The following is a 20,376-nucleotide window of genomic DNA, read 5'->3' on the forward strand; positions in this document are numbered from 1 at the left end:
TACAAAGTATTAAACCCATGAGAGAGATTCATGGCTCTTCTTCCTAATGTCTATTACATCCAAAGTGTAGCTCTCCCCCAGCAGCATTAGTGTAGGAGGGAGTGCGTTAGAGACGCAGATTCTCAAATTCAACCTCAGACGAACTGAATATGAATGTGCATGTTCACAAGACCTCCAGGTGGTTTGTTTGTACATGAAGTTTTAGCAGTGCTGTTCTGTGTTGCATATTGCTGATCCATATATTGGAGATAATATCTTTATTGCAGGGTGCTGACGAATGACAATATGGTAAAATATGTGGAAGTGCCGTTTCAGTTTAAGGAGAGAAAAAGCCAGGATTAAAATGAGCAATGGAGAGCAAAGTAAAGGCAAGCTAGCTGTCACTGTTTAAAAAACAAATGCACACAAAAAAGTAGAGCATGTGTAAGATTGGGTCAGTTTGTAAAGCATTGTTCTTCGGCTCCAAATGCCTAGCCATTTCTTTGACAGTGGTCTCTGCATTTCTGCCTATGAAGAACACTATTGGGACATTGGAAGGCAGGAGGGCAGAAAGGGCCAGCTCTTTCCTTTGTTTTTGTTCCTGTCAACATCATCTCAGTTCCCCAGAAATACTCTTCACCTCAGCAGCAGCTGTGGTCTCCAATCTCCAGCTTCTCCTTCTCCTTCTTTTTAAATTGTGTTTTCCAAGTTTTCATAACTCCTACAACTGCCCTTTATTTGCCATCCTTAGAGGTGTTACTGCTTCCTGTAGTTATTACCTGTGGTTAAATTTAGTGCTTTCTTTTGCTATTCAGTCCTCTAATACAAACATAAGAAACTGCCTACATTAAATCATATGTATGAAAATATTTAGTGTGATTCTGGTTTTCTTGAATAAATTCTGAGATAAAGGTCAATAGCTGGAATAGCTAATTGTAATACCTGGTGTGTAAACATATTTTTTTCAGAATGCCTTCAAATGTATTATAATTCTTCACTTCTGTAGGATTTGTGTTTTGCTTTCTTTTTTTCAGATTGTAAATTTTCTCAATTGTATCACATAATATTTTAAAACATTTTGATATCCCTTAATAGACTCTTTGCTATCACCTCAGTAATATAATAATAACAAAGGGAAGAATAAAAAAAAAATAACTGATATTTATTAAGCACTAATCTTATTCCAGGTACTTTAAATGGATTTCAGATTTGTTTCTCACCACAGTCCTATAGATTCCCGTATAATCCCAATTTGACAGATGAGGAAACTGAGGCTTCTATAGATTAAGGAACTTGGCCAAAATCACAGTAAGAAGGTAGTGAAATTGAGATTCAATCCATCTGTTTGACTATGAAGTCACAAGGTACTACAGCCTTGTTTTCCAACCTGGTCATCTTGTTTCTTGTTACTCTGATTCATTGATTATGTATGTCAACAAACCACCCGACCAATGATAAAGCTGTGACTATTATACTTCAGGCATTGAAGATACAGAGATAAACTGAACTTGGTCTGTGCCCTTAAGAATGTACAGCTTTATGGAAGAGATTTTAGTTTAGAGAAAGAAGTGTGGAAAAGCAGTAGAACTGCTTCTGTATATTTCCACTGTGTATACCTGGGGATATGTGAGCCATGCTTCGTGAGACGATCAAACAACCTTGCAAGGAAATGGGCTTTCATGAGGATATAAAGGCAGTGGCAGAAATATCCCTCAGTCATCCCAGGGATTGGACTCTGTTTGTCCCTCCAGATAAGGATGTGGCTTTACCAACATGGTATTTTTGATTTACACACCAAGAGAGACCAGTGTTAGTACATCTTTTCTTACATGAAAATTCACACACTTTGGCAGGGAGGTAATTCATAGTATAAATATTAGCAGCATACCCATTATATTCCAGCATTATTGTATTTGTATGTATCCATTTATATTTTTTTAAATTATTGCTAGATTAGAAAACAATGTTTTCTTTATTCTGTGGATGAAGAAATGGAGGTCCATGTAGATTAAGAAACATGCATAGTCACACGGCTAATAAGGGCTGGCATAGCCCCTGCTCTGATTCACTACTTACTTTTCTAGAATACTGATATCATCCCTAGGTATAAAAGGACAGGGCCACAATAAGTATTAAATAATACAGGAGGGGCAAGGTCTTACCTTTCCTGGAAGCTGCGTGTCTCCTTTTGAAGTTTTGGGGATGCAGGAAAGCCTTCCTGAGATATTGCTTCATCTGCTTCTCACCTGCCTCAGGAGTCTCTTTGCTTCTAACAGTTTTGTGTGCTTGGTTAATTAAACTCAGAACGAAATCTAACCTTCAAAGGTAGCACTGTGAGTGTGTGTGTGTGTGTGTGTGTGTGTGTGTGTGTGTGTGTGTGTGAGAGAGAGAGAGAGAGAGAGAGAGAGAGAGAGAGAGAGAGAGAGAGAGAGAGAGAGAAGAGAGAGAGAGAGAGAGAGAGAGAGAGAGAGAAAGAGAGAGAGAGAGAGAGAGAGAGAGAGAGAGAGAGAGAAAGAGAATGTGTGTGTTTCGTGTAACCCATACCTCCCAGAAATACTGCATTTCTACCCACTGCTTAGGCTGAGATGTGTGATTGATCCTTCCCCTTTTACCATGTTTCCCCAAAAAGAAGACCGGGTCTTATATTACGTTTTGCTCCAAAAGATGCATTAGGGCTTATGTTCAGGAGATGTCCTCCTGAAAAATCATGCTAGGGCTTATTTTCCGGTTAGGTCTTATCTTGGGGGAACTCGGTAGCTTTGTGGCACTGTTCTCCTCTTCTATGACTTAAGTTTTCTCTTTCCCTTACAAAAAGCAGCCATCTATTTTTGCCATCTTATGAAAAGGAGGTTAATTAGATTCAGGTCAACTCTTGGTAAAATGGAAAAGCCATTATAAATTAAGCTGTTTTCTCCATCTCTGCTTCTCTTCTGTTCTTTGGATTCACCACTGTGTCATCTCATTGCCAATGATACATTCTCTGTGTATTTGCTCAAGTAGCTCTCAGAGGAATCCAGGGAGATATACACATTTCATTTCTGTCATCCCAGTTTAGCAGACCCTTTTTAGGCAGGCCACCTCATTGGGTCACCTAGATGGCTACAGAGGAGTCTTTGAAGGAGGGTTCCAGCACTCATTAAGTGAGCGGACCTGCTAGCCTCTGAGAGTCCCCTTTGTGGCATATCTTCCAGTTTCTTAATACAATTCCAGGGAGTTACTCAAGGAACTAGAGCAAATTCAAACCCCTAACTAGGCAACAGTTCTTTTTCCCCAGCTTCTAATCCCGGTCAGAGCTTGTCATTTAGATCTTAGCCCTGCAGGCTCTAGTATCCAACAGGCTCTGGTGAGCATCTCCTTCCTAGGGAAGGAAAACACCACAATTGATAGGAGTAGTGTGATCCAAAGTGTCCTCCCCGCTCCATGTAAGGGAATCTTATTACTTCCGTATGGCTCCACTCAAACGCCACTTCTTCCATGAATATGCTTGGTGAAAGAGACAACGTGAGATTTTTCTGTTTCACAGAAGAGGCCTGCACATAATGGGAGGCGGCATGTTTTATTTTATCAGTCTTAGGACAGGGATCAGTACAGCTTAGGTGCTCAAAAAAAAAGTTTGTTGATTGAAAAAAAAATGAGTGAGTACAACTTTTTGATTTGGTTTAGTTCATTTATCTTAATGTGTTTCATTAGGGTTTAGAGAACAATGTCTCATCTTGACTTCTATTACCTTATTAGAGAATCTAACTTTGGCATTCTTATTTAAATGTTAAAAGAAAAGGAAGACAACCTTTGTTTGGGAGTTTGTGTCCCAGTGAATGTATGTTGAGCTTTAACGATTACACTTTTATTTTTCAGTTGCAGGCAAACTAAGGAATTAATAATCCATTCAGAAGTTTCCAGGGACCAATTTCAGAGTGTCATTTATGGCAGTGTTATCTAACTTTTTTTCCCCATCACAGAGCATCATAAATAATAATATGGTAAGGCACACTGGGGTAAACAGAAGAGTCTATTGGTGGTAACAGTGCATTGGCTGCCCCAGATGAGGCAAGCAAGCAATTTATCAGTACTCTCATCACTCACTGTCCCCACATGCTGGGCATCAGTTAGGGAGATTTGATTATGCTAGGCACAGTTTAGAAACCTGCCTTCTCATTTTATTTTTTTAAATCAGGGACTATTATTCACCCACCTTTAAATAATATTAAGTCTCAAATTTAGATACTTTCCTACATATAGCGAATAGTTTTTCAGAAATCGAGAACTGCAGAGGAGCCAAAAACTAGAAGACAGATTTCTAAATGGTCCCCAGTTCCTAGCAAAAACTATTTACAGAAAATAGATGCTCAATAAATACTGGTTGGCTTAAAGCACATCATCCGCCCTAGTGATTTCCTATGCAGTTCTTTGTTCTTTTCATATGGATAGAATTGGAAATAGCCTTCGCATTGGCCCCAGTACACTGCAGATACCTTCAGCTGTGGACCACTTACCTATTGTAGGGTGCTTCACCCTTGTCATTTACACCCGCTCTTCTCAAGTTGTTTATCAGACATGTACTGTACTCAGCTCCTTTTCCTTTTACTAAGGATCTGTGGCAGGCACTAATGGTTTAACATTCCACAGAAAATCTCCTTTCTTCCTTAAAACACTAACTTGATTTTTTACTCAGAAGAAGTGGGCTAAATTATTGGTCTAAAGAGAAACACATTGCCATAATGGGAGAGGGGGTCCCTAGAGAAAGACCTACACTCAGAAGGTGAGAAGAAGGAAGTGACTCTATAATATGAACCACCCAGGGCTTCCTGCCTTTGAATACAGTGTGAGGATGAAATGTTTAGATGCTGCTGCTGCTGCAATCAATTCTCGGTCAAGAGGGAAAGGCCAAGCAAACTGCAGATACGCCACTGGAGGACACAACTTTGTTGAGCTAATAAATCTTCATAAGCAGTTGTCAAACTGCAAAATGTTTTGTTAGGTGAGAAAAAGAAACCACTATTTTTTAGGCCCTCTTAGTCAAATTTTATGTTACTTGGAGCCAAACCACGTGATGATTAATGGGTGATGGGTGGTGTATATACTCATTGTACTACTTTTCTACAATCTCCCTTGACTTTTGTGATCTTTTCTATTTTAGAATTCTTCAGAGTGAGCTTTCTTGATAGGCATTGACCATGCATTTTAAAATTTAATTCAACAAATTGCTTACTAAAATTTTTAAATTTAATTCAACAGATGTTTACTATAGCATTCCTCTGTTAGATGGTAAGCTGAATAAGGGCAATGTTTCATTTATCTTTGCGTGTCCAGTATTTTGATGAAACATATAGTAAACACTCAGTAAATTCATTTTGATTTAATTCGCTTAAGTATTTCTTACTGTGTGCCAGGCATTGTGTTAGGTTCCAGAGACACAAATATAAATGTAACATGCTGATTTCACTTCAGAAAGATGTATTTTGTAAGTTAGATGTTACTTGCATTTTTTTTTCCCTTTCCAAGATGCTATAAAAGCTTTGGGGCAGAGTCTAAGTCTTCTTCATTGTTGTAGATCATGAAATTCCTAACGTAGATGGGATCTTATATTTCTCAGGTCCTAAAACTTCAAAGAAACTTAACACATATGTGTGAAATAAGTATCTCCATAACTGCCTACCCCATTATCATATTTGAACTCTGTGACAATTACATTAAGAAATTATTGCTTTATGTACTATTTAGTTTCTTTTATCATACAAGTTCAGACAATTAAGTTCACAAACTTGTTGCAACAATGTTGCTAACATTTTTTTGATGTCAGAGGGATTATTCATTATGAATTTGTACCAACTGGACAAACAGTTAACCAAGTTGACTATTTGGAAGTGCCTGAAAAGGCTGCGTAAAAAAGTTAGATGACCTGAACTTTTCACCAACAATTCATGGCTCTTGCATCATGACAATGCACCAGCTCACACGGCACTGTCTGTGAGGGAGTTTATAGCCAGTAAACAAATAACTGTATTGGAACACCCTCCCTACTCACCTGATCTGGTCCCCAATGACTTCTTTCTTTACCCAAAGATAAAGGAAATATTGAAAGGAAGACATTTTGATGACATTCAGCACATCAAGGGTAATATGACAGCTCTGATGGCCATTCCAGAAAAAGAGTCCCAAAATTGCTTTGAAGGGTGAACTAGGCTCTGGCATTGGTGCATAGCTTCCCAAGGAGAGTACTTCAAAGGTGACCATAGTGATATTCAGGAATGACGTATGTAGCACTTATCTAGGATGAGTTCACGAATTTAATTGTCTGACCTAGTACTTCTCCAATGTTTTATTTTTATATTTTCTTTCCTCTTACATTCATTGAAAAGCTTACCAGTCTGTTCTATTCCATATATGGGTAGTTTCCATTTCTCTCTCTCTCTCTCTCTCTCTCTCTGTGTGTCTCTGTGTCTCTGTGTCTCTGTGTCTCTGTGTCTCTGTGTCTCTGTGTCTCTCTGTCTCTCTGTCTCTCTCTCTCTCTCTCTCTCTCTCTCTCTCTCTCTCTCCCTCTCCAACATACTCTTGTATGCATAGTATAAGTCTATTCTTTAATGTCTTGGCAATTTTACATATTTGTCTCATAATATTTCATAAGTGCCTTCTTGCAGCTGTCCTTCGAAATCAGTATAAGGAAATTTGAGAACATAATTTTGTTTCCAACCCTGTTTCTTGTTCTTTTACATGAACTGAACACCTTTTTCATATTTTTTGTTCTTTTTCCAAACCTATTGCCCTTTACAGTTGGTAAGAAGTAAGGCTAGAAATTGTCAGTCCTATGCTGGGGAATGACCAGAATGGTTTGAAATGACATTTGATTGCACTTGTCTATGGTAGTAAAAATGAAAATAAGTTGTTCTTACCAAAAGATGATTGTACCTGACAAGTAAAGCTTGTGGATTATTAATAATTAAAAATATTTCCGTGTTCTGCTACTGATGGAATATTTAATCACTTGTTCAGTCAATACCACTATACCATTTATTATTCATTAAAGATAAATGTAGTGTAATGGCCTTGAATTGCAATGTGTTACAATGAGATTACAAAGGACATAAAAAGTTGATTTATTATTAAGGAATTGATTAAAGTTCTCTACTGATCTCGATGAGTAGGATAACCCACCAGATCTCCACAGTGACACAGAATTTTAATTAAAGAAATGCTATTGAACTAGCTGGGGGCTAGTTTTAACCAGTATTTAGCTCGGGACAGGAGCTCAAGGCAGTGACTAACGTGAAAGTTCTGATTAAGTTTGAGGCTCTGATTTAATATGAGTTTGTTAGAGGAGATAGGACACTCCGGCATGTGTCCCACACTTTCCTGGAACACTTTGTTTCTAGTGTGAGACTGTTTCAGGCTCTGGCTTTTAGCACATGCTGTGTTCAGCCATCATGGTTCAGCCACATTTTACACAAGAGCTCAATGTTCAGGTGACCTTTTTTCCCATCTGCAGTAGAGTTGGTTGTGTTTATGTTGAATCATTCAATCATCTATGAATGATTCATTCCCCTTTCTCTGTAGTTCTTTCACATTTTTATACTCAGATTAGGGCCAAGTATCAGGAGCAGATGGACTTTTCTTCAATTCTCTTCTAAGGTCTTTCCCGCCCTCAGTGGAAACTCTCAACTGAGAAATCACCTCTCCCCGTTTTTTTGGAGCTAACCAGTGTTTTCATTACTGACTACGTATGCCACCTGCTCTACTTTAAAGAACTTTTACTTCTTTCTATTCAAATGATATCAGAAGATGTAGGGAGAGAGAAAAAAAGAATGTATATTCTAGTAAATAAGTAGGGTCTTCGGCATTTCTCCACTGAATTCCTGTCTTATCTTTGGCTGATCTAATAAAACTGGGTCTTGATTTAGGTCAAGTTGATATTATCTCTGAGAACAGATGGAATTGAGCTTCTCAGTATCTCAGGGCACTGAAAAGTCATAGTAACAGCTGCAATCAAGAAGCTGATGTTCTGGTACATAAATAATTATATGCTTTTTCCTTGCTATCGGGAATCATTGGTGTGTCTTTGGAACAGAGTTCAAATAGTCTCCTGATACATAAATAAGATATCATGGGAGGGGGCCAGCATGCCAATTCCCAAACTGTCTCTTGGTGGCCGTGATGCATCAAATCCAAGGCTGGATAAGAAATTCCTGATTTAGAAATATTTATTAAATGACTACCGTATACCAGACATAACGTTGGACTTGATGCCAATTATGGGGTACTAGCAATATGATTTGATGGAAATAAGAAAGCAAGGAAAATGAAGGGATGATCTCATTGATACCAGCACAGACTTTATGCGACAATTCTCCAGTGTTAGAATACAAAATATATATAATTTTAAATGAGACAGTGTTTAAAGATTTTGATGCTTGTTGGATATTTATTTTTGTTAGATTCAGGACATGGTAGGTTATCTGTGCTCTATTTCACTCTAAGCCTTGGGTAAAATACAGGCCTGCGGCAGATCTGGGGGAAACTTTCCTTATGCCATTCTGTGTTGCAACTAATTATCCACATTTTTCTAAAATTTCTCAAAGCAAAGTCAGGCACTTGCTTATAACTTAGCTCTCATCAATGTAAGAGGAAAATGCACTTTGTAATGCATTAAGTTTTTGCAGTGATTTCCTGGAAGAGAACAAATGCTTGGGTCTGTTTCATAATCATTTATCTAATAGTCCCAGGTATGAATCCAGGATGCATTTAATTGATTCGGAGCTTTAATACATTACATTTTAAGCTGCTTCTCTTGCCTCCTGTGTTCATGTACTCATTCTAGCCCAAAAGCGTGAACACAGTTGGTTAGCCTTCTAATGTGAAGGTTACTAATTAGATACTATAATTGATGACTCAGATTCCTTTAAAGCCATTTTGAAAACCTTATGTAACGTTTAGGGTTCTAAATATTCTCTGGACATTATGGGGGGAACTCAGGTTAGGTCAAGCTGCATCTGTGCCAGTCTCAGAGAGAAAAGACCTGTTTTCCAAAGATAAACTTCATTTCTACCTATTTTACATTCTTTTTTTGGCTATGATTCTCACATTTCTAGTGAAGTCAATTTCAAATCATAGTCGTTCCCTGTAGTTTGGATTTATACTTACTCATTAAACAGTATGTACTGTGTTTCTTTTAGGTGCCAGAGACCTTTCTAGGAACAGCCACGAAGCTGTATGCATGGAGGAATGGGGTACCATTTTTAAGGAGCTACTGATCTACAGAGAGTTGACCAGAAGCAGTGGGGATAGCAATCAGAGGCAGCAATTAGAATTCTTCATAGAGTTATACATCCTATGAAAATGTAGTGTAAAGCAGTAGGGTATTCGTTTAGATTTAGTTGTAAAAGGAAGCTTTTATGAGGTGGTAATATTTGAGAAGAGGTCAGAATGACATGAAAGCGCCATTCCTGCAAAGACCTGGGAGCAGATAGGACAGCATGTCCAAGCGCCCTAGGATAGAGACACGCTTGCAAATTCTAATTACAAATCAAGGGGCAGTGTGTCTAGAAAAGCACGAGTGAGCTGGAGTGCCTCATCTTTGTCCCCAAATGTCAGGCCCAGAACCAAAGCCTCTGGGCATGCATTTATTGGAAAGTGACAACCTAGGGAACAGAAGTCAAGCACAAGGGGAGTGGAGCGTACAAGCCAGGAGAGCCAACGCAAGGATGTGTGATTAAAGCTGACCGCTGAGAGTGACTGTTTGCTTGACCTTGAAGACGTGTCCTCTGAGAAATTACATGAAAAATGAAGTCAAAGAGAGAAAGGGAGAAAAATCATCCACGAGCAGCCCTTGCCAGTTGATTCAGGGTTTGCAGGACTGTCCTGCACTTCTGGGATGTCTGTGCTTTGGCACCAAGAGGAAGCATTGTTTTCTCACACTTCAGCATTGACAGAGAAGTCCTGAGGCGGGAGGTGTGAGGCCCAGACTGGAACAGGAAGGGAGTGGCCATTGAGTGGTACCTGTGTGAATTCAATCAGGGTCTGTTGAGAGCTGGTGTTCACAACAGCAGCTTGAAGAAGAGACCAAAATGACTAGAAATAGCATATGAGCCATTTATGATTTCAGAGAGTGACATTTAGCTGGCTTCATAAAAGTAATCAAGGGCCAGCAAGTTAGAGTCATAGTACAAAGCCTTAGACGTCTAAGGTGTTATGGTACAAAGTATAGATTTTATCCTAAGTATGTTGGGAATATAGTAGAGGTTATTAATCAGGGGACAACATATCTGTTCTTTAGTTTTAACAGCTCACTTTCCCTTTCATGTGGAGAATTGCTTGTCAAAGGGTGAGAATGAAACAGTTCCACCAGAGCAGTAGTCAGCAAACTGTGACCCACAGGTCAAATCCTGCCCATCTCCTGTTTTTGAAAATAAACAGTTATTAGAACATAGCACACTTACTTATTTCCATGTTGGCTATGGCTTTTTTTTTTCACACTAATGCAATGGAGTTTAGTAATTGCAACAGAGACCATATGTCCTGCAAAGCCTAAACTATTTACTATTTAACCGTTCACAGAAAAAGGTTTGCTGCACACTGTATGAATCTTCCTACAGCACAGTCTCATTGTGTCGCTATCCTAGGATGAGTCAGTGGTTATCTGCTCTCTTTAGGATGTATTATCACAATGACATTGGTTAATATAGAATAAAACTTTGTTTGGAATGAAAACCTTTCTTCTTTCAAAATGCATATTATTTTCTATATGCCATATTGTTTACCTTATCCCAACCTAAACAATGTGGTAGGCAGCATAACCAGTGCTTTCTATGTTGTGTGTTAGTCAGCTTTTTTGTAGTTAAAAAACAAACAAAAAAAACAAAAACTAAAAAACAAACCTCAGTCTCTTATAAGAACAAACATCTCCTTTCTCTCCCATTAGTTGTCAATAGCTGGGAGTGAGATGCTGAAACGACTGCCTGAGTTTTCTCATTTTGGAATCCAAGCTAAAGAAATAGTCACTATTTGGGATATATCACTTTTCTGGCAGAGGAAGAATAATGATTTGTGGAAACTCACAAGGCTTTTTAAAGCCTTTTTTCTAATGAATGCATACGTTATATCCATTTATATCCCATGGGCCAATGCATGTCATATGACCAAACCCAACATCAGTGGTGTGAGGTGGACACTGCTCATCACAATTTAACAGTCCAGGATGTTATGCTCCTTTAACAGGAAAGGTTTGGGGAGGGGAATATTGATGTGCTTGTTGTCTATGTATTGACTTAGCTCCAAATATGTACTTTATGGACTTCGTAGTATTTGAGCTGAATGAACCTGTAAACATTTCTGTTTTGCCAGCGGGGTCAATGCTAGGCTTTGTCAACAGAGGGCGCTGGAGGGATACTGCAAAACTGTAGCGGGAGCAAAGGGCTTTCCTTCCTGGGTAAGGTGCCCAGATGTAGCCAACAAAATACAGAATGCCTGGTACATTTGAATTTCAGATAAATAATGAATGGTTTCTTTTGTAGTATAGTGTGTAACACATATTACATGGCGTATACTTATACCACCATTTTATTCATTGCTCATTTGCAACTTAAATTTCATCAGATACCCTATTTTTTTATCTGTCAACTTTATCCTGGTTCCAGTGAGACGGGTTTTTTTTTTGTTTGTTTGTCTTTCGGTAAATGGCACAGATTCTAGTTGAACTGGCTGGGGATATGCATGCAGCAAGTGGATATTGCCCATCAGTAAACTCAGAGTCTGATATAGGGTCTGAATTTTACTAATTTGACTCATAATTCTCTTCTACATCTCTGCTGTTGTAAGTATGGTCCATACGCCAACGGCATCAGCATCACCTGGGACTTTATTAAAAAGGCAGAATCTCAGGCCTCACTCCAGATTTGCTGAATCAGAATCTCCATTCTATCAAAATCCTTAGGTGATTAATGTGCACATTAACATTCAGAACTCTGAACACTGAATAACATTGTCCACCAGGCAAAAAAGAAAAAAAAAAAGAAAAACTCTTAGAATTTGCTTTTCTTTTTATTTTTGGAAATGCCAAAAGTGACATTTTGGAGCTGGAGCTGGCTTGTTGGAAGCACTAAAAATGTTTAGCAGGTCACAAGTGTATCTCTTTGATTCACAGCTGGTTTGAAATCAATTACCTGAAGCAGAAATGCCTCTCAAAACTCAATAATGTGATAATTGCTCTTAATTGTTTCACTGTGACTTTCTCCTGCCTACTTGTTATGTACTTGGAGCTTAATAAATGGGCTCTCAAAACTAGGGAGAGCCTTTGGCCTTCCCAGTGCCAGATGCAAGAAGACATATATGACTCCAAATTAGTTTATAGCGCTAATATATGGTTATTTTCCACACTGTCGATAAATAAATGATATCAATTAAAAATGAGGCAAAAGAAAAGAAAAATACGGGACTTCTGACTCCATTAACCTACTTTTGTAACTCTCAGATTCACCTTTAAAATTTTTCATTAGCAGAATTCTCACAAAACAAAAGATTTAAAGTATTTTCTGCTGGAAGTAAAATTGGGACTCCATTTCCTTTGTGTTTTTATTTTAAATTCTTTTTTTCTAAGATAAAAGGAAGTTTCTCTCTTTTGATCACTGAAGTTGTATGTTTTTTCTAGAATTGGGAACATGGAAGAGTTGTTTTGTATCTTCTTGTTGAGAAACACATTCAGACAAAAAATTAAAACCTCATCATTTTTACCTATTGGATTTGGAGACATAAAATGTTGGGAAGAAGAAGTTTTCATTAATTACTAGTTTGAGTGAAAATTTGTAAATAAAAAAAGGAAAGGAATCAATCTGGCAATATTTGCTAAACTTATAATTGTACATGTCTTTTGACACTACAGTTAGACTTTTAAATTTATTCTAGAGATGGATTTACATAAAGTCCAAATGACATGTAAACAAAGTTATTCATTGCAGCATTATTTGTAAAGACAAACATTTAGGAAACCCTAAATAAATACATAAATAAGAACTGGTTAAATAAATTTTAGTACACTAAAATAATGAAATAGCATACAGTTACATAAAATAACAAAGTTCAGTCTGCAGTGTTTACTGGTATCTATTGTAGTGTGAAAAAAAATCATAAAGTGTGTTTTGTATACCACGATTTTCATAAGAAGAAAAAAAAATGTGTGCCATTTTAGCTGCTCATATATAGATTTAACATGTGGAAGGATACATGAACAACAATAACAAGTATGGAGAAACTATGAATGAGGATGAGAATTACCGTATACTCCAATTTGCTTTTTTGGTTTTGGAAACATTCAAAGAGCAGTTAAATGTAAAAGTATTATAACAACAACCACAAAGATTACACCCCACAGTAACAACCAAAACGATTGTACCATTCTATGATATTGGATCAGTACTGGAAGGTTGTAGAATAATAATCCAGTTGCTGTTAAATAGTCAACCTGCCAAAGCCAATGCCAACATTCTTCTAACTTAAATTTAATATTGAAACTAAGCAGGCTATTTGTTCTACTCTTTTGCATGGAGTAGGTACACATTGCCAAAATGTTCTGGGATGACTTTACACTTTTTCTGAATTGGAATGAACATAGCCATATTAAATTATTTTTCTTGTTTGGTTCCTACAGTGTTCAATGGAGGCCCTACCATGCTGTGTTGGGCACAAATTCTGGTGGAATGAAGTGCATGAATGATGAGAGATTTCCCCCTGTCCCAGAGAACTAACCATGGTTCTATTTTATGCCTCAAGGCCTCTTGGCCACTCCTTAGCCTCTAGTAATTAAATTCCCAGCATGCTTTTTTTTCAGTATGGCAATCTGCAGGTGTCTGCCACCCACAGAACACCCTCCTGCTGGTGATTAGCCCACAGTAATTTCCTGCAAGGATATTCTCCATAGATAATGGAAGTTATTAATCTAGACAGAAATATTAGATTCTCACTTGAAAAAAAAATGCTTCCTAATCATTTCTGAGTATTTGGGAAAGCAAATCAAAACAGAGTAGAGTTAATTTAATAAGCTTTTGTGAAGGCGCTATTAACAATCTTGGTTTTACTCTATGCAGAGCTTACAGAACTCTATAAATACCTCCCTCCTTACATGTATCAAGACATAAATTCGTACAGAACACCTATTTTCTCTCACTCATACATACCATGCTGTTTTACCTTTCTAAGCTTTTGAGCATTTTGCTTCCTCTGACAGGAGAGCTCTTCTCCCCACCATCTGTCTTCTGAACCCCTACTTCTCCTGCAAAACAGAACCTTCTCAGTGACATCTTCTGGAATTGGCTCCTCTGTGTCTCCCACGGGATTAATCCCTCCTTCATCTGTGCTGTTGTTTTTGCACATACCTCTATTCCTGCAGTGAAGGCACAGTGTTGAAATTATTTGTTCCTCTACCTCAAGAACACGTTCTTAAATCCTTGTATGTCCTAATAAGAGACATAATTTTCATATTTGCACGTTTGGTTCTTTGAAAAAAAAAGCATATATTAACATATATGAACATATACAAAATCATAATATATGTGTTCATATATGTTAAAAAGAACATATGTGAACATATACGAACACACATATAATTTAATGTATGTGTTTATGTGTTCAAAAGAACATATATGAACATATATGAACATATGCACATATATGAAATCACATTGTTATACATTTCATGATTTACTCATATTAGAAAGTACACTTATGAGATATTGAGACTGTTCCATAAAATATGGATAATATCTTATTGTAGCTTAGGGAGTCTGTGAAGTGGTATTCATACCTAAGAAAGGGTGTGCTTTCAAGACCTCCCATATATATGTCCCCATCTCCACTTCTCTCCAAGTGGAAGAAACACTTGGAATGGAGACTCCAGAACACAGATTGTTTTATGAAAGGGTGGGTCACTCGGCTGCAAAGGGTCAGACCATAGCCGTAGTTTTCTGTTTCTGCCTCTTTTCTCTTTTGGAACTGGCATGGTGTGTGCCTCCATTCTAATTTAGTTTTCATCCCTAGACTCATTTACTTACTCTAATCTGACTCACCAGAGATTTTCATTGATTAGTGCGGCGGCCAAACAACTTGGGAATTTGACATTAATTTGCTCTAATTTCTTGTGTTTTATATTCTTTGAGAACCTTGAGAGGCTGAGGAGCAAAACAGCGTAAGGCAAGAACCTGAAACTTCTGGCTTCCTTACCGTTATATACGCCGATACTATCCCAACCTTCCTTCTGAAATATGGATAATCTTTTATTCCTTTAAAAAGGGTTAGGATGGAGTCCTATTATATTTGTTTTTTCTTTAAAATATTTTCATGCCATTGACTCAAATATATATATTTGGAAACTTCTGAAAAGTTTGAGTTGGCATGGGCACTTTCAGGCTAGGATTGTCAATGGAGACCATCACAGTTCATTGGTTTATGAGTAGAGATTCCAGGATTTACAAGTATAGGAATTCTATTAGTGTGGTCAGCATGTCAATGATTTTGCTAGGAGTGAGAAAGAGTGTACAGAGACCCCCGAGGTATACATTATCCACTAAGGAAATGCTCAAGTTCTTTCTCAAGGATTCAAGGCCTGAGAGTAGACAACAAAAATGATGTCTTAAATTCTAGTAGGAAGCTGAGCACAGATTAATCACTCAATAAAAACCTTGTTTGTTGATGGATTGCAGAGCTGAATGCTTTGCCTTTTTAACAGTTGACACAAGCAAATGAGGGTACCCTAATTTATAAAGTTTGAAGTGCTTTTTTTTTTTTTTTCCTTTACTTCCTCAAGGAACTTTGTCAAGTGATCTAGGAAATTTTATTCCAAGACATTGGAGACAATTCATCTCACCAAAATTCAGGTTGACTACTCTTCAAAGGAAAATATATCATGAGTGAGACTCTGAATGGAATCTGGAATTTGGTAGAGTGTGAAATGAAGACTTGTTTAAAATTTAATCTTGTACTTATTCCCAGAGGCGTTGACAATAATGTCATTTTTATCAACCAAATATATTAAGTATATTTAAAAAAAAGACCCTCAAAGTGACTTTATACCCAGGCTGATCTATGTAGCTCATTTCAATATCAAACTTCAGATGTAAAAGAGAAGTATTGAGCCGACATCTAACAGGAAGACACTTATAAACAAGTCAACATGCCAAAAATTGTATAGTAAAAATATTCCTCCAGCAAGGAATGGCCTTGTTATACAGAATTTTAGAAAGACATGCGTGTCGCCGGTGTCCTTAATGGCAGGGATGTACTTGTCTCCTTGACATGCATGTGCCTGGGTGAATAATTTAGAATCGAGATGCTTTTCCAGAAACATGTCTATTCATTCACCTGTTTGTGGGTATGAAGAGATTATAAATTGAATTTCCCTCCACACTCTTTTTGTTTGGTCTACACAGGATGTATGTGCACAATGATTATTACAATATAAAATATTTCTAATGAGTTGCCAGTATTTCAGAATTGAGGATTATCACATTATTTATTTAAAGAAAAAACAACAAAAATAAACAGTATTTTTGGCTACATTTTAAAAAATATTTACAAGATCTGGCCACCCGGTCTTCATGCCTTTAGGACGGGAATCAAAAGGGACTGAGTTGCACCTTTTAGAATAGGTACAGATTTGTCCAGTTGGTCCCAGTCCCATCAGTACTCCACTGACATGGCACTGACACTGAGAATCAGTTATCATTTTCCGTGGAACTTGACCATTGCTATTCTTGTGGTTCAATTAAGAGAAAATGAAAACAATTCTTGAATTCATAATTTCTATCAGCAAAACAACAACAACAACAAAACATAAGTGGAGAGGATGAGGAATTTTTTACACAAAGCTCACTCATTTTATTGGCCCCTCTAAACAAATGTGTTTGCAAACTCCTGATACAGAATCCCCCAAGAATGTGTCAGTTATGAGGAAAATACAAACAAAGTGTTAACTGCATTTTTTTCAGTTGTTTCCATCAAAGCCGTTTTTGAAGTAGAGTAATACCATGAAGGAGCCATAACTATCGTGGAGTTCATGCTACACTGAAAGAAAAAAAATCACTGACACAGAAGTATATTTACAGATTCTGTGTTCTAGAAAAAAGTGAAAATCTAATCTCATGGTGGATAACTGGGCCTTAGTTTCTTTGGGGAATCAGATAAATGTACTCTTTCCTCACAGGAGTTAGATAAATGGTGGTGCCCCCAGACATGACTTAACCGTGGATTGGTGCCATGTTTTGCCTTTGATTCTACCCCTACCCTATTCCAGTCTGAGCTATTAAGATCCTGAAACTCTATGCATCTGACCTTCCTAACCCTTTCACTCTGTCGTTTGGTTGTGTAGTGTGTTTAATAGTGGACTCGAAAAGATATGTTCAAGAACCATCTTCTGGTACTTATGATTGTGACCTTATTTTGGAAATAAGGACTGTGCAGATGGAATTAAGTTGAGGGTCTCTAGATGAGAACATCCTGCAATTAGGGTGGACTTCAAATCCATGATTAGTGTCCTTACAAGAGACAGAAAAGGAGAAGACACAACAGATACAGAGGGAAGGCCAGATGAAAACAGGCAGAGACGGAAGTGATGGATTTACCAGCCACAGAATGCCAAGGATGGCCAGGTGCCACCCGAAACTAATAGGCAGACATAGAATGAATTTGCTTTCAGAGCTTCCAGAAGGAACCAACCCTACTGACACCTTGATTTTGGACTTTTGACCTTTAAAAATATGACAAAATAAATTTCTGGTGTTTTAATCCACCCTGTTTGTGGTATGTTATTATAGCAGCCCTAGGAAACTGATACAAGGTTCTTAGGGACTGTATTATGATTGATGAACTTTATTTTTATTTTTTTATACAACTTCTCACCTCCACGAACTAGATGAATTATATTCTACCTTGTCTTTTCATCCAGTTCTGTTGCCTACTTTTAAAATGTGTTCACTTACATCACCTTATAGTATTACGAAGCAGTGTTTAAATTAAAATGTGTTTCATTTTATACAGATGCATAATTAAGTCATTGATTAAAAATTTGACTTTCAATTAAGGCTACCTATACATTTGGAGTAACATTCACTCTACTGACTTTTGAAAGGCATGGACCAGCAATCAACACAGAAACTGATTCCTTTATCCTTGGTGGCAAAAAGTGCTCATCCCTATCCAATAAACATTCTCTCACTCTACTCATGGATCCACTCATGTTGGCCATGCAACAAGGTTTCAATTAATGAAATACAATCATTGGCTGGACTTCTGGGAAATCTTAAAAGTGGGGTATGCTCAACTGTCACACCCTGTAGATTTTGCCCCTTCCCTTCTTCCTGCCTGGAATATAAACTTGACAGCTGGAAACCTACAGACACCCTGTGATTATAAACTGAAAAGCTAGCAAGATCCTAGTTTTCTCACTTTGTATCAACTCTTGACTGTTTCTGCTTCCCTCATTATATAATAGGGAAAACAAAAACCTTTCTAAAAGCCAGTGTTATTATAGGTATCTGTTTCTAGCAGCTAAACTTAATCCGTGTTTGATACTACCATCTAGCCTCTGGTTACTTTTATAATCTTAAGAATTTATATTGAGTTAATGCTGTTACATTTTTACCATATGCCACACAAGTTAGGTACGGTTTCACGTTTCATCTTCACCCAAAAGTTAGGATTATTATTACACCCTGTTCACGGAGACAGAAACTGAGATTTTAAGATCTAATGACTGGTCTTAGGTAGGATCTTGGGGAAATTATTTTATCTGTTCGTGATTCCATTTCCTCCGTCTATAAAAAAAAGATCATAATACTAAACTACCCTTTAGGATTGTGGTGAGGATTAAATAGGTTTATATATGTAAAGTCCTTACAACACTGTGAGCTAATGAGGACTGTATAACTTTCAGACACTATTAAATTTTCAATTATGTGTGACTACAAAACATTTGACCACCATGCTACACAATCTGTAGCCTTTTGAAAAGTTTTTATGAAAAGGAATCATCTTGATTCATAATGGATCTTTGTCCTCATTTTCCAAGGGGAAGACATGGAAGCTACCATGGCAATGAACCGGATAGAACATTAGGTACTTTTGTATATTTCTTCTCACTGTATTGCTCAGAACAATAAAAGAGGAATTATAATCTCCATTTGCTATAAAACAAGGCCTGTGTAATTAAGTGATTTTTCTAAGTGCTAAATATAATATGGGGTAGAACTGTTTCTCAAACCAAGGTCTGCTAATTTTGAATTCAACAATTTTCCCCAGTACACCACAGCTGCCTCAAATTCTGTACAGTAAGCTTAAGTGTGGATGGATGTGTATGTGTGCTCACACACAAACTCACACTACAAACTTATTAAAAATGCAATATTTTAGAAGTAATTCTACTGTACCAATTTTTAAGTCAACCAGTATCTAAATTACCTCATATGAAATTCCTACAAGCATCATCTTGTGGATTATGTCCCCATGTCTCTTTCTAGTCATAGTTCTAAATTCTTTCCTAATGCTCGAATGTCTTATATCACCCTACCATTTTAAATATCTACTCATCTTAGTTTGCATCATGAGAACAGTCTCATTTTACCTACAGACCATATGATACAATAATATGTATACGCTTTTTATTCTACTTTTTTTTTTTTGAGTCAAGCTACGTATAAATAGGTATATGAGAAATACCGATTTTGGATTTAGAAAACCAGGATATTATAATTTATCAAGAATGGACCCAGGGATTCTCTATGGTCTGATCAACCTGTATTAGTTCTGGTGTCGAAGATGAGAAACCATGCAGAAAAGAATGCCTTCTAACTCATAAGCCCTGCTTTCCCAGAAGGATCATGTGGATTTTTTTCTGGAAGGGAGGCCAAGGGATCAACCTAAATTTCAATGTCATTATAGCCTTACGAGTCCTCTGATATTTCACTGGCAACTAGCTTCCTATTTGTAGAGTGAGATCTATCTGTCATTGCTCTGTAGGCAGGATCCATGGAGAATTGCTGTTCGAATTGGAAAGGAGTTTCCTCTCATTAAAAGAAAAACAAACCAAGTGTAAATAGCATGGCTGTTAGGAACAACCACTTTCATGGTTCTGCTTATATAATAAAGGCTCTTCTCTAATTCCAGGGAGGGCAGAGGATGAAGCAGGATGGACATCTCCTTCCTTTGACTATTAATATTCAACTCATAGGACACCCTAAAGATGCAATGCTCAAAACAGAGATTTTTTTATTAGTTTCAGGTGTACAAAACAATGTAATAGTTAGACATTTATCATTTATATCCCTCACAAAGTTATAACCTCCATCCCCTAATCTACTACCCCTCTGACATCGCATACAGCTGTTACATTTCCACTGTCTCTATTCCTAATGCTGTACTCCACTT

This window comes from Rhinolophus hipposideros (genome assembly GCF_964194185.1).
Source record: "Rhinolophus hipposideros genome assembly, chromosome: 10".
Taxonomy (NCBI): domain Eukaryota; kingdom Metazoa; phylum Chordata; class Mammalia; order Chiroptera; family Rhinolophidae; genus Rhinolophus; species Rhinolophus hipposideros.